Genomic DNA, 13,036 nt, shown 5'->3' with positions numbered 1-13,036 from the left:
TTTTACAATGTATGTACTACTGATTATCTACCCGGGGTTCAATACCTCACTATTTTTACCTCACTATTTACACCTCACTATTCAATACCTCACTATTCAATACCTCACTATTTACACCTCACTATTCAATACCTCACTATTCAATACCTCACTATTTACACCTCACTATTCAATACCTCACTATTTACACCTCACTATTCAATACCTCACTATTTACACCTCACTATTTACACCTCACTATTCAACACCTCACTATTCAATACCTCACTATTTACACCTCACTATTCAACACCTCACTATTTACACCTCACTATTCAATACCTCACTATTCAATACCTCACTATTCAATACCTCACTATTTACACCTCACTATTTACACCTCACTATTCAATACCTCACTATTCAATACCTCACTATTTACACCTCACTATTCAATACCTCACTATTCAATACCTCACTATTCAATACCTCACTATTCAATACCTCACTATTTACACCTCACTATTCAATACCTCACTATTTACACCTCACTATTCAATACCTCACTATTTACACCTCACTATTCAATACCTCACTATTCAATACCTCACTATTTACACCTCACTATTTACACCTCACTATTCAATACCTCACTATTTACACCTCACTATTCAATACCTCACTATTCAATACCTCACTATTTACACCTCACTATTCAACACCTCACTATTCAATACCTCACTATTCAATACCTCACTATTCAATACCTCACTATTTACACCTCACTATTCAATACCTCACTATTCAATACCTCACTATTCAATACCTCACTATTTACACCTCACTATTTACACCTCACTATTTACACCTCACTATTCAATACCTCACTATTCAATACCTCACTATTCAATACCTCACTATTCAATACCTCACTATTCAATACCTCACTATTCAATACCTCACTATTTACACCTCACTATTTTTACCTCACTATTCAATACCTCACTATTCACACCTCACTATTCAATACCTCACTATTCAATACCTCACTATTTACACCTCACTATTTACACCTCACTATTCAACACCTCACTATTTACACCTCACTATTCAACACCTCACTATTTACACCTCACTATTCAACACCTCACTATTCACACCTCACTATTCAATACATAGACCTACAAACATCCATGTATCCATTATTGTAATATTGCTATTCATTGTAAATGTTTGTAGGTCTATGTATCCGTTACTGTAATATTGCTATTCATTGTAAATGTTTGGAGGTCTATGTTGTAATATTGCTATTAATTGTAAATGCTTGTAGGTCTATGTATCCATTATTGTAATATTGCTATTCATTGTAAATGTTTGGAGGTCTATGTATCCATTATTGTAATATTGCTATTCATTGTAAATGTTTGGAGGTCTATGTATCCATTATTGTAATATTGCTATTCATTGTAAATGTTTGTAGGTCTATGTATCCGTTATTGTAATATTGCTATTCATTGTAAATGTTTGTAGGTCTATGTATCCATTATTGTAATATTGATATTCATTGTAAATGTTTGGAGGTCTATGTATCCATTATTGTAATATTGCTATTCATTGTAAATGTTTGTAGGTCTATGTATCCATTATTGTAATATTGATATTCATTGTAAATGTTTGTAGGTCTATGTATCCATTATTGTAATATTGCTATTCATTGTAAATGTTTGTAGGTCTATGTATCCATTATTGTAATATTGCTATTCATTGTAAATGTTTGGAGGTCTATGTATCCATTATTGTAATATTGCTATTCATTGTAAATGTTTGGAGGTCTATGTATCCATTATTGTAATATTGCTATTCATTGTAAATGTTTGTAGGTCTATGTATCCATTATTGTAATATTGCTATTCATTGTAAATGTTTGGAGGTCTATGTATCCGTTATTGTAATATTGCTATTCATCGTAAATGTTTGTAGGTCTATGTATCCGTTATTGTAATATTGCTATTCATTGTAAATGTTTGTAAATGTTTGTAGGTCCATTATTGTAATATTGCTATTCATTGTAAATGTTTGTAGGTCTATGTATCCATTATTGTAATATTGCTATTCATTGTAAATGCTTGTAGGTCTATGTATCCATTATTGTAATATTGCTATTCATTGTAAATGTTTGGAGGTCTATGTATCCATTATAGTAATATTGCTATTCATTGTAAATGTTTGTAGGTCTATGTATCCATTATTGTAATATTGCTATTCATTGTAAATGTTTGGAGGTCTATGTATCCATTACTGTAATATTGCTATTCATTGTAAATGTTTGGAGGTCTATGTATCCATTATTGTAATATTGCTATTCATTGTAAATGTTTGTAGGTCTATGTATCCATTATTGTAATATTGCTATTCATTGTAAATGTTTGTAGGTCTATGTATCCATTATTGTAATATTGCTATTCATTGTAAATGTTTGGAGGTCTATGTATCCATTATTGTAATATTGCTATTCATTGTAAATGTTTGGAGGTCTATGTATCCATTATTGTAATATTGCTATTCATTGTAAATGTTTGTAGGTCTATGTATCCATTATTGTAATATTGCTATTCATTGTAAATGTTTGGAGGTCTATGTATCCGTTATTGTAACATTGCTATTCATCGTAAATGTTTGTAGGTCTATGTATCCGTTATTGTAATATTGCTATTCATTGTAAATGTTTGTAAATGTTTGTAGGTCCATTATTGTAATATTGCTATTCATTGTAAATGTTTGTAGGTCTATGTATCCATTATTGTAATATTGCTATTCATTGTAAATGCTTGTAGGTCTATGTATCCATTATTGTAATATTGCTATTCATTGTAAATGTTTGGAGGTCTATGTATCCATTATAGTAATATTGCTATTCATTGTAAATGTTTGTAGGTCTATGTATCCATTATTGTAATATTGCTATTCATTGTAAATGTTTGGAGGTCTATGTATCCATTACTGTAATATTGCTATTCATTGTAAATGTTTGGAGGTCTATGTATCCATTATTGTAATATTGCTATTCATTGTAAAAGCTTGTAGGTCTATGTATCCATTATTGTAATATTGCTATTCATTGTAAATGTTTGTAGGTCTATGTATCCATTATTGTAATATTGCTATTCATTTTATATGTTTGTAGGTCTATGTATCCATTATTGTAATATTGCTATTCATTGTAAATGTTTGGAGGTCTATGTATCCATTATTGTAATATTGCTATTCATTGTAAATGTTTGGAGGTCTATGTATCCATTATTGTAATATTGCTATTCATTGTAAATGTTTGTAGGTCTATGTATCCATTATTGTAAAATTGCTATTCATTGTAAATGTTTGGAGGTCTATGTATCCATTATTGTAATATTGCTATTCATTGTAAATGTTTGTAGGTCTATGTATCCGTTATTGTAATATTGCTATTCATTGTAAATGTTTGGAGGTCTATGTAGCCGTTATTGTAATATTGCTATTCATTGTAAATGTTTGGAGGTCTATGTATCCATTATTGTAATATTGCTATTCATTTTAAATGTTTGGAGGTCTATGTATCCATTATTGTAATATTGCTATTCATTGTAAATGTTTGTAGGTCTATGTATCCATTATTGTAATATTGCTATTCATTGTAAATGTTTGTAGGTCTATGTATCCATTATTGTAATATTGCTATTCATTGTAAATGTTTGGAGGTCTATGTATCCATTATTGTAATATTGCTATTCATTGTAAATGTTTTGAGGTCTATGTATCCATTACTGTAATATTGCTATTCATTGTAAATGTTTGTAGGTCCATGTATCCATTATTGTAATATTGCTATTCATTGTAAATGTTTGTAGGTCCATGTATCCATTATTGTAATATTGCTATTTATTGTAAATGTTTGTCAATAATCCATTACCTTTGATTATCTTCATCCATTGGCAGTTCCAGGAATTCCAGGTCCACAACAAATGTGGTTTCTTTTGATAAAGTTCATAATTGATGTCCAAATAACTCCAAGTTGTTCCATGTTGTTAGCGCTTCGGTGGCTACTAAAAAGTAGCGCGGGGGGGGTGTGTGAAGTCACGGCAAAAAGTTAAAAAAGTTACAAAAATAATCTATTTATGTTTGTTCAAACATGTCAAACGTTGTTTAGCATCAATCTTTAGAGCCATTTTTAACGTGAAACATCAGTAATGTTTCAACCCGACTTCACCTGTGTCTAGAAAAACGTTTTTTAAAAATGTCTCGTGTCTCATGATTGCGCAGGTGCAGGCCATAATGGAAGTGACGACATCCCACGGACGTCAACTTCAATGCATTCTAATTTGCTCCCTGTTAATCATGGAAGCTTCAAACAACTTTATAAAGATCGCTGACATCTAGTGGAATCCGTAGGAGTTGCGAACTGAATCCTTTCTCACTATGGTATCTAATAAACAATGACACTAAATAGTACAGCCACAAAATTCTCATTTTTTTAAAATCTATTTTTCTCAGGTTTTTGCCTGCAATATGAGTTTTGTTATACTTACAGACACCATTCAAACTGTTTTAGAAAATTCAGAGTGTTTTCTATCCGAATGTGTTAATAATATGCATATCCTAGCTTCTGAGTTGGTGTAGGAGGCAGTTAAAAATGGGCACGTATTTTTTTCAAAATTCTCAATACTGCCACCGTGGCCCGTAGAGGTTTTAAGAGTTAAAACAGGGTGCAGCCTTGACCTCTAAATCTCTTTCAATAGGAATACATTGCCTGCTGCCCTAATTCCAACCTTCCTAAGTCTGGCAGAACTACTAATAACATTTTTATTAACAGCAAGACAATTACAGTAATATATATATTGAATGAATAAAGAGATATCTTACCTTGAACCAGTAGCAGATGCCATCTTGCTCCAAGTAATTTCTCAACAAAATTTTTTCAGAATACAGCAAAGGTAACAATCCAAAATCAGCTCCTTGGAAGTGTGTTCTCTCTCAGTATAAAGTTCTATTGAGAATAATGGCCTTCTCTGGAGAAGGCCTTCTCTGGAGAAGGCCATTATATACACACTCAGATAGGCACAACCCTTTTCAACATTTAAATATCGAAACAAGAAAAAACCCTGTGTTTAAAGTTGTGTTAAATTGATCATTCAGGAGATGAGATTAACACCTTGCATTGATTGTCCATCCAAGGTGGTTGCCTACGTCATTGTTATGTTGAGGTTAGAAGATCATCAGGGTGATTCATTTCAGGGCTGGGCTCTCTTTCATTCAGTAATACAGAGGCAGGGCAATCAAAGGCTCCAACTCACTGAACTGCCCATCAGCCCAGCCATTGTTATTATTCATACTGTTTGGAAACAGGTTCTATTCAGAACCTCTCAGACTAGAAAATATAAATAATTTTTACTATAGTGTTTTAAATTGTTTGCATGTAGAACGGCTGGTAGGAATAATAACAATGGCTGGGCTGATGGGCACTTCAGTGACTTGGAGCCTTTGATTGCCCTGCCTCTGGGAGCCTGTCCACTTGTTACATGATTACTGAGTGAAAGAGAGCCTATGAAAGTTTTCATGGAGGGTGGGTGACCCCCTTGGTGGCTGAACCTGAGATCAATGAGAGAACTTGTCAGAAAAAACGACAGAGTCCCACTTTCTCTGTCATTGTACAAAGTAGAGAGTGGGGAAAAAATGTGTACAAATGTATACAGAGGCTCTGGAATTTGTCATAAAAAAAATAAAAATAAAAATTGTGAAAAAGGATTCAAATAAAGTTCCAACAGTACATGAGATGATCAGACTGAACCAACTGCTATCTTAAAATGTTTATTCAGTTAAGAAACAGAGGATGGATCACATAATTAAAGTTATCACACAATTAAATAATAAATCCTCACTCACAAAGACAAACATGGCTTCATTATTGTTCACAGTTTATTATCATAGTTTCTCACAGATCCTGGCTTCCACTGTTAGAATGGCTGAGCGAGAGGAGGTGGGGCTTTTTTCATAGCCTGAGAGAGAGAGAGAGAGACATTCAGTTTAACTAGAGGGGCTGGGTGCGCCCCCTGTTGGCTGAACCCGGGTGGGAGGTTCCCCCTTAGCAAGCAATGGACCCCAGCACACCACTGAAGCCATTAAGAACTATATTCAAAAACACACCTGGTAACCTGTTCAATCACCAGGCACACGGCTCAACATAGTTCAATGACAGAGACTGTGGACTTAGAATCATTTTGGGTAAAAAAAAAAAACATTGTGAAAATTAATCAAATAAAGTTGCAGCTGTCTTTGATATGCTCAAAATTAACTAACTGCCATCTTGAAATGTTGAAAAAGTGTTTTTAAATAGGCATCCTATCATTTGAAAATTAGTTGAAAGGCTAAGTGATTCTCTTCCTGAAAAGAAGCTGACAGCCTTCAAACAGAGCAAAAAAAGTGGTCCCAAACAATATGTCAAAATGAATAAAAAAATGATACAGCTGTCTTTAATAAGATCAAACTGAACTAACTGCTATCTTGAAATGTTGAAAAAGTGTTTTTAAATAGGCATCCTATCATTTGAATATTAGTTGAAAGGCTAAGTGATTCTCCTCCTGACAAGAAGTTGACAGCCTTCAAACAGAGCAAAAAAAGTGGTCCCAAACAATATGTCAAAATGAATAAAAAAATGATACAGCTGTCTTTAATAAGATGAAACTGAACTAACTGCTATCTTGAAATGTTGAAAAAGTGTTTTTCAATAGCTCAGTCTTATCACTCAATATGAGTCAAAATCTGTCACTTCCAGGACTGCTCATTTTGTCAAAAATGAAAAAATAACAACTCACAGCTGTGTTAATAGACCCAACTCAAACATCTGCTATCTTGAAATGTCCAAAAAATGTATTTAAATGGGCCTACCAGACATCTTCTTGAGAAAATAATGAAAAAGTAATATTTTAATATGTTTTGTTAATCTACTTAATCAATTTTTGGCCAAGACAGCAGCATAAAACAAAAAAAAGTTTTAGACAAGACACAAAGGAAAAAATAATGAAAAAGTAATATTGTAATCAGTAAAATGTGTGAATAGTCCTTAAAACACTGCACTCCCCAATAGCCAAGTGTAGTCTGACCGAAGCACTGCATCCTCAGCCACTCGTTCAGCTCCACCGCTTTGACCACGTTGCTCCCGTTGTCGGTTGTTATAGCAACCGGATGCTTTTCTCGGAGTTTCCCAGCTTGCGTCCTGCAAGGCCTCAGCTATATGCTCACCGGTGTGATCCTGGGGGGAAATAACTTGTTTTGGAGACGACACGACGCTGTTTTCATCATCATCTCAGGCTCACATGTCCTGCTCGACCACATATCGCTGGTCAACGCAAAATGGGTCCCGTTAGCGAGCCGGTCAGCAAGGCTCTGCCTGACTTCAGTGGACATTTGTGGCAGTGCTTCTCGTGCAAAGTAGTTGGGAAGCTCATATCTCGGGTCCATAGTTTTCAGTAGCTTTTTGAATCCGACTTGTTCCACAGTTGCAACAGGGACCATATCTTTAGCAATGTGATAGGACACCGCTTTAGTTATAGTACACCACTTGCCAATTTTCTTTTCATTAGGCACCACACTGCGGGAAAATGAAGTTTGCAGTGAGCTTTGTTTCGGGGCTGGAGCTTTTTCGGGTTGTCGACGGCTTGCGGCTGGGGCTTCTGCAGCGCGCAGTTTCACACACTCTTCGTATTGCAGTTTGTGCCACTGTTTTAGGTGGTGAAAAAGATTTGTAGTGATGGAACTTTTTTTATGGCACTGCCTACATATAACGTGATTTTGTTGCTCATCTGATACTTTGAATCCGAACCATCTCCAAATGACTGAGCCAATGCTTTTTCTTTTACTAACCAATTCCTCGTCAAAACGCTCCGCAGACGCTGTTGCTTCCTCCATGTTTGTTGAAGTGTCTGTTCCTGCCCCTCCGCCCTCTGTGCATGAAAGAGGAGGCGCGGGGAGCAGCGCAGAGAGCTCCGGGTCTGCAGCTTGCTTGGAGCAAGGATCAAAGCGCAAATTTCAACTATATCGATATATGCGAAATGGTCTAATTTCATATCACATTTAAAATATATATCGATATATTTTTTATATCGATATATCGCCCAGCCCTATTAGACTCTGAAACCAGGTTAATGGTGTGTATTAGACTCTGAAACCAGGTTAATGGTGTGTATTAGACTCTGAAACCAGGTTAATGGTGTGTATTAGACTCTGAAACCAGGTTTATGGTGTGTATTAGACTCTGAAACCAGGTTAATGGTGTGTATTAGACTCTGAAACCAGGTTAATGGTGTGTATTAGACTCTGAAACCAGGTTAATGACAGATGGTGTGTATTAGACTCTGAAACCAGGTTAATGGTGTGTATTAGACTCTGAAACCAGGTTAATGGTGTGTATTAGACTCTGAAACCAGGTTAATGGTGTGTATTAGACTCTGAAACCAGGTTAATAACAGATGGTGTGTATAAGACTCTAAAACCAGGTTAATAACAGATGGTGTGTATTAGACTCTGAAACCAGGTTAATGACAGATGGTGTGTATTAGACTCTGAAACCAGGTTAATAACAGATGGTGTGTATTAGACTCTGAAACCAGGTTAATGACAGATGGTGTGTATTAGACTCTGAAACCAGGTTAATGGTGTGTATTAGACTCTGAAACCAGGTTAATAACAGATGGTGTGTATTAGACTCTGAAACCAGGTTAATGGTCATTATGATCTAGGATCAGGTCCCCCCTCTCCATGTAATCTGATTCATTATGATCTAGAATCAGGTCCCCCCTCTCCATGTAATCTGATTCATTATGATCTAGGATCAGGTCCCCCCTCTCCATGTAATCCGATTCATTATGATCTAGGATCAGGTCCCCCCCTCTCCATGTAATCTGATTCATTATGATATAGGATCAGGTCCCCCCTCTCCATGTAATCTGATTCATTATGATATAGGATCAGGTCCCCCCTCTCCATGTAATCTGATTCATTATGATCTAGGATCAGGTCCCCCCTCTCCATGTAATCTGATTCATTATGATCTAGGATCAGGTCCCCTCTCCATGTAATCTGATTCATTATGATCTAGGATCAGGTCCCCCCTCTCCATGTAATCTGATTCATTATGATCTAGGATCAGGTCCTCCCTCTCCATGTAATCTGATTCATTATGATCTAGGATCAGGTCCCCCCCTCTCCATGTAATCTGATTCATTATGATCTAGGATCAGGTCCCCCCCTCTCCATGTAATCTGATTCATTATGATATAGGATCAGGTCCCCCCTCTCCATGTAATCTGATTCATTATGATATAGGATCAGGTCCCCCCTCTCCATGTAATCTGATTCATTATGATATAGGATCAGGTCCCCCCTCTCCATGTAATCTGATTCATTATGATCTAGGATCAGGTCCCCTCCTCTCCATGTAATCTGATTCATTATGATATAGGATCAGGTCCCCCCCTCTCCATGTAATCTGATTCATTATGATCTAGGATCAGGTCCCCCCTCTCCATGTAATCTGACTCATTATGATATAGGATCAGTCCCCCCCTCCTGTCCATGTAATCTGACTCATTATGATCTAGGATCAGGTCCCCCCCTCTCCATGTAATCTGATTAATTATGATCTAGGATCAGGTCCCCCCTCTCCATGTAATCTGATTCATTATGATCTAGGATCAGGTCCCCCCTCTCCATGTAATCTGATTCATTATGATCTAGGATCAGGTCCCCCCTCTCCATGTAATCTGATTCATTATGATCTAGGATCAGGTCCCCCCTCTCCATGTAATCTGATTCATTATGATCTAGGATCAGGTCCCCCCTCTCCATGTAATCTGATTCATTATGATCTAGGATCAGGTCCCCCCTCTCCATGTAATCTGATTCATTATGATCTAGGATCAGGTCCCCCCTCTCCATGTAATCTGATTCATTATGATATAGGATCAGGTCCCCCCCTCTCCATGTAATCTGATTCATTATGATATAGGATCAGGTCCCCCCTCTCCATGTAATCTGATTCATTATGATCTAGGATCATGTCCCCCCTCTCCATGTAATCTGATTCATTATGATCTAGGATCAGGTCCCCCCTCTCCATGTAATCTGATTCATTATGATCTAGGATCAGGTCTCCTCCTCTCCATGTAATCTGATTCATTATGATATAGGATCAGGTCCCCCCCTCTCCATGTAATCTGATTCATTATGATCTAGGATCAGGTCCCCCTTCTCCATGTAATCTGATTCATTATGATATAGGATCAGTCCCCCCCTCCTGTCCATGTAATCTGACTCATTATGATATAGGATCAGTCCCCCCCTCCTGTCCATGTAATCTGACTCATTATGATATAGGATCAGTCCCCCCCTCCTGTCCATGTAATCTGACTCATTATGATATAGGATCTTTTTATTTTTATAATTTCACCTTTATTTAACCAGGTGGCCAGTTGAGAACAAGTTCTCATTTACAACTGCGACCTGGCCAAGATAAAGCAAAGCAGTGCGACAGAAACAACCCAGAGTTACATGGAATAAACAAGCGTACAGTCAACACAAAACAAAAAAGAAAGTCTACATACAGTGTGTGTAAATGGCGTGAGTAGGTATGGCAATAAATAGGCCGTAGTAGCAAAGTAATCACAATTTAGCAGATTAACACTGGAGTGATAGATGAGCAGATGATGATGTGCAAGTAGTGATACTGGTGTGCAAAAGAGCAGCAAAGTAAATAAAAACAATATGTGGATGAGGTAGGTAGATTGGGTGGGCTATTTACAGATGGACTATGTACAGCTGCAGAGATCGGTTAGCTGCTCAGATAGCTGATGTTTAAAGTTAGTGAGGGAGCAATAAGTCTCCGGCTTCAGCAATTTTTGCAATTCGTTCCAGTCATTGGCAGCAGAGTACTGGAAGGAAAAGCGGCCAATGGAGGTGTTGGCTTTGGGGATGACCAGTGAGATGTACCTGCTGGAGCGCGTGCTACGGGTGGGTGTTGTTATCGTGACCAGTGAGCTGAGATAAGGCGGAGCTTTACCTAGCATAGACTTGTAGATGACCTGGAGCCAGTGGGTCTGGCGACAAATATGTAGCGAGGGCCAGCCGACTAAAACGACCTGGGTTGCAATCATGAAAAAAGACTACCCGGCCTTCATGGTTTGACATTGAGAACATTGGGAGAGATGAGAGCTGACGTTTTAGTAAATGTGCAGATTACGTATCTCAGTCACAGACAAGAAGCTCAATTAAGACATTATCTTCACCACTGGGACTGGGGACAACAGGACCACAGGCCAAATAATACAGCTCAACACTTCCACACTACCACAGTGAGTAGAATCAGTCTTCTGAACACAGAAAACTTGCTGAATTATTAATGATGAATTGTATTAGACGTTATTAGACATTTCTGTTGTTGAGGAGGATGCGCGACCCACAATATAGGTGCGTAACGCACAGAGACGTCAAAATGTGTTTCGAAAGTCGTCAAAGAGTAATTATTTTAACCTAAAGCATTTAATAAAGACACTTATAGTACAATATTATGGGGAATAGGAATGAGAGGGCTACTTACACCATTTTGGGAAGGGATCACAGCAGTGATTGAATGAGGGCATGAGGCGTGAGTTGAGGTGTTCAGAGGCTTGACCAGTGCAGGACAGGATTTGACTGGGAAGACAATAGCACAAAAACACTACACAGTGAGACAAAAGAGCTAAGAATGAGTTAGTCCAAGCAAGGAGTAAAATCATAGATGTGTAATAATGTGTTTGTGTTTGTGATTGACTCTACATAAAGTAATGAGAGAAAAATTGACAGGGGTTTCCTCACAGTGCTTGGAGAGGAAACATTCAATGTGCCAGTGGATGAGTGGGCCACATGAGACGTGGCTTCCAGTTCATGTGAGGAGGTAGTTGACAATGGTAGTGGAGTGGTCATCACTTGTTAAATCATGGAACAGGAGGGGACTCAGCTGGAAATACAAACAGCAGATACGTTCCCTTGAAGCTCTGCCATCGTAGGTTTGAACAACAAGTTTGTCCATGAAGATAAACACGGAATTCACATCTCGCCCACTTGGCAAATGAAAGTAGCCCAAGAAACTTTTTCTGAATAAAGCCCTGATCATCCACATACAGTACCTGACAATAATTGAGAACGGCAAGCAGACTGGTGGCAACCATAGGTCCCAAAGTGTGGGGGGGTAATTTTTTTGCCCTGGGGCCTAGAGTTTGTCCTTTTCTGTTGACCTAACCAGGAAAACTCTGGACCCTATAAGGTATGACTGTGATGAATTAGTTGTAAAAAGGTTTTGCAAGGGCTATGATGGGAACAGTTTGTCCTTATCTGTTGACCTAACCAGGAAAACTCTGGACCCTATAAGGTATGACAGTGATGAATCAGTTGTAAAAGGTTTTGTAAGGGCTCTGATGGAATCAGTTTTAACTAAATCAGGGCACATGGTTTTAACCTCTTATGGCTAGGGGGCAGTATTTTCACGGCTGGATAAAAAACGTACCCGATTTAATCTGATTATTAGTCCTGCCCAGAAACTGGAATATGCATATAATTAAGAGAGAGAAAACACTCCAAAGTTTCTGAAACTGTTTGAATGGTGTCTGTGAGTATAACAGAACTCCTATGGCAGGCAAAAACCTGAGATGCTTCTGTTCAGGAAGTACCCTGTCTGAACATTTCTTGCCCTTCTTTATTATCTCTATCGTTTACAAAGGATCTCTGCTCTTACGTGACACTTCACACGTCTCCAATGAGGTCTCATAGCCCGGGAAAAACAGGAATGACGTAATTCAAAGCCCTGGCTGAAACAAAGGAGAGCAAAAGCTAAGTGGTCACTCAATGGACTAAGCCTTAGGCGTGTGACACGCCCCGCCCCCGGCTTTCGGTTTTTTCCTCAGTTTACAGACAGGCAGATTCCCGGTCGGAATATTATCGCTTCTCTACGAGATAAATTGCATAAAAATTGGTTTTAAACAGCGGTTGACATGCT

At 37.7% G+C, this 13,036-nt stretch overlaps 1 long non-coding RNA gene across 1 annotated transcript; it reads right to left on the bottom strand.

Annotated features, from left to right (window-relative positions):
• On the bottom strand, window positions 1–441 carry LOC115186682 (uncharacterized). Its single transcript, XR_003875840.1, has 2 exons — window positions 410–441; window positions 1–88 (listed from the first exon to the last, which is right to left on the bottom strand). It is a non-coding gene; the product is annotated as an uncharacterized LOC115186682 (long non-coding RNA).
• Between the last annotated feature and the right edge of the window lie 12,595 nt (window positions 442–13,036).

The sequence above is a fragment of the Salmo trutta genome, unplaced genomic scaffold (genome assembly GCF_901001165.1).
Source record: "Salmo trutta unplaced genomic scaffold, fSalTru1.1, whole genome shotgun sequence".
Taxonomy (NCBI): Eukaryota; Metazoa; Chordata; class Actinopteri; order Salmoniformes; family Salmonidae; genus Salmo; species Salmo trutta.
Note: the sequence above shows the minus strand (reverse complement) of the source record. Positions and strands in the feature narration are given on the sequence as shown.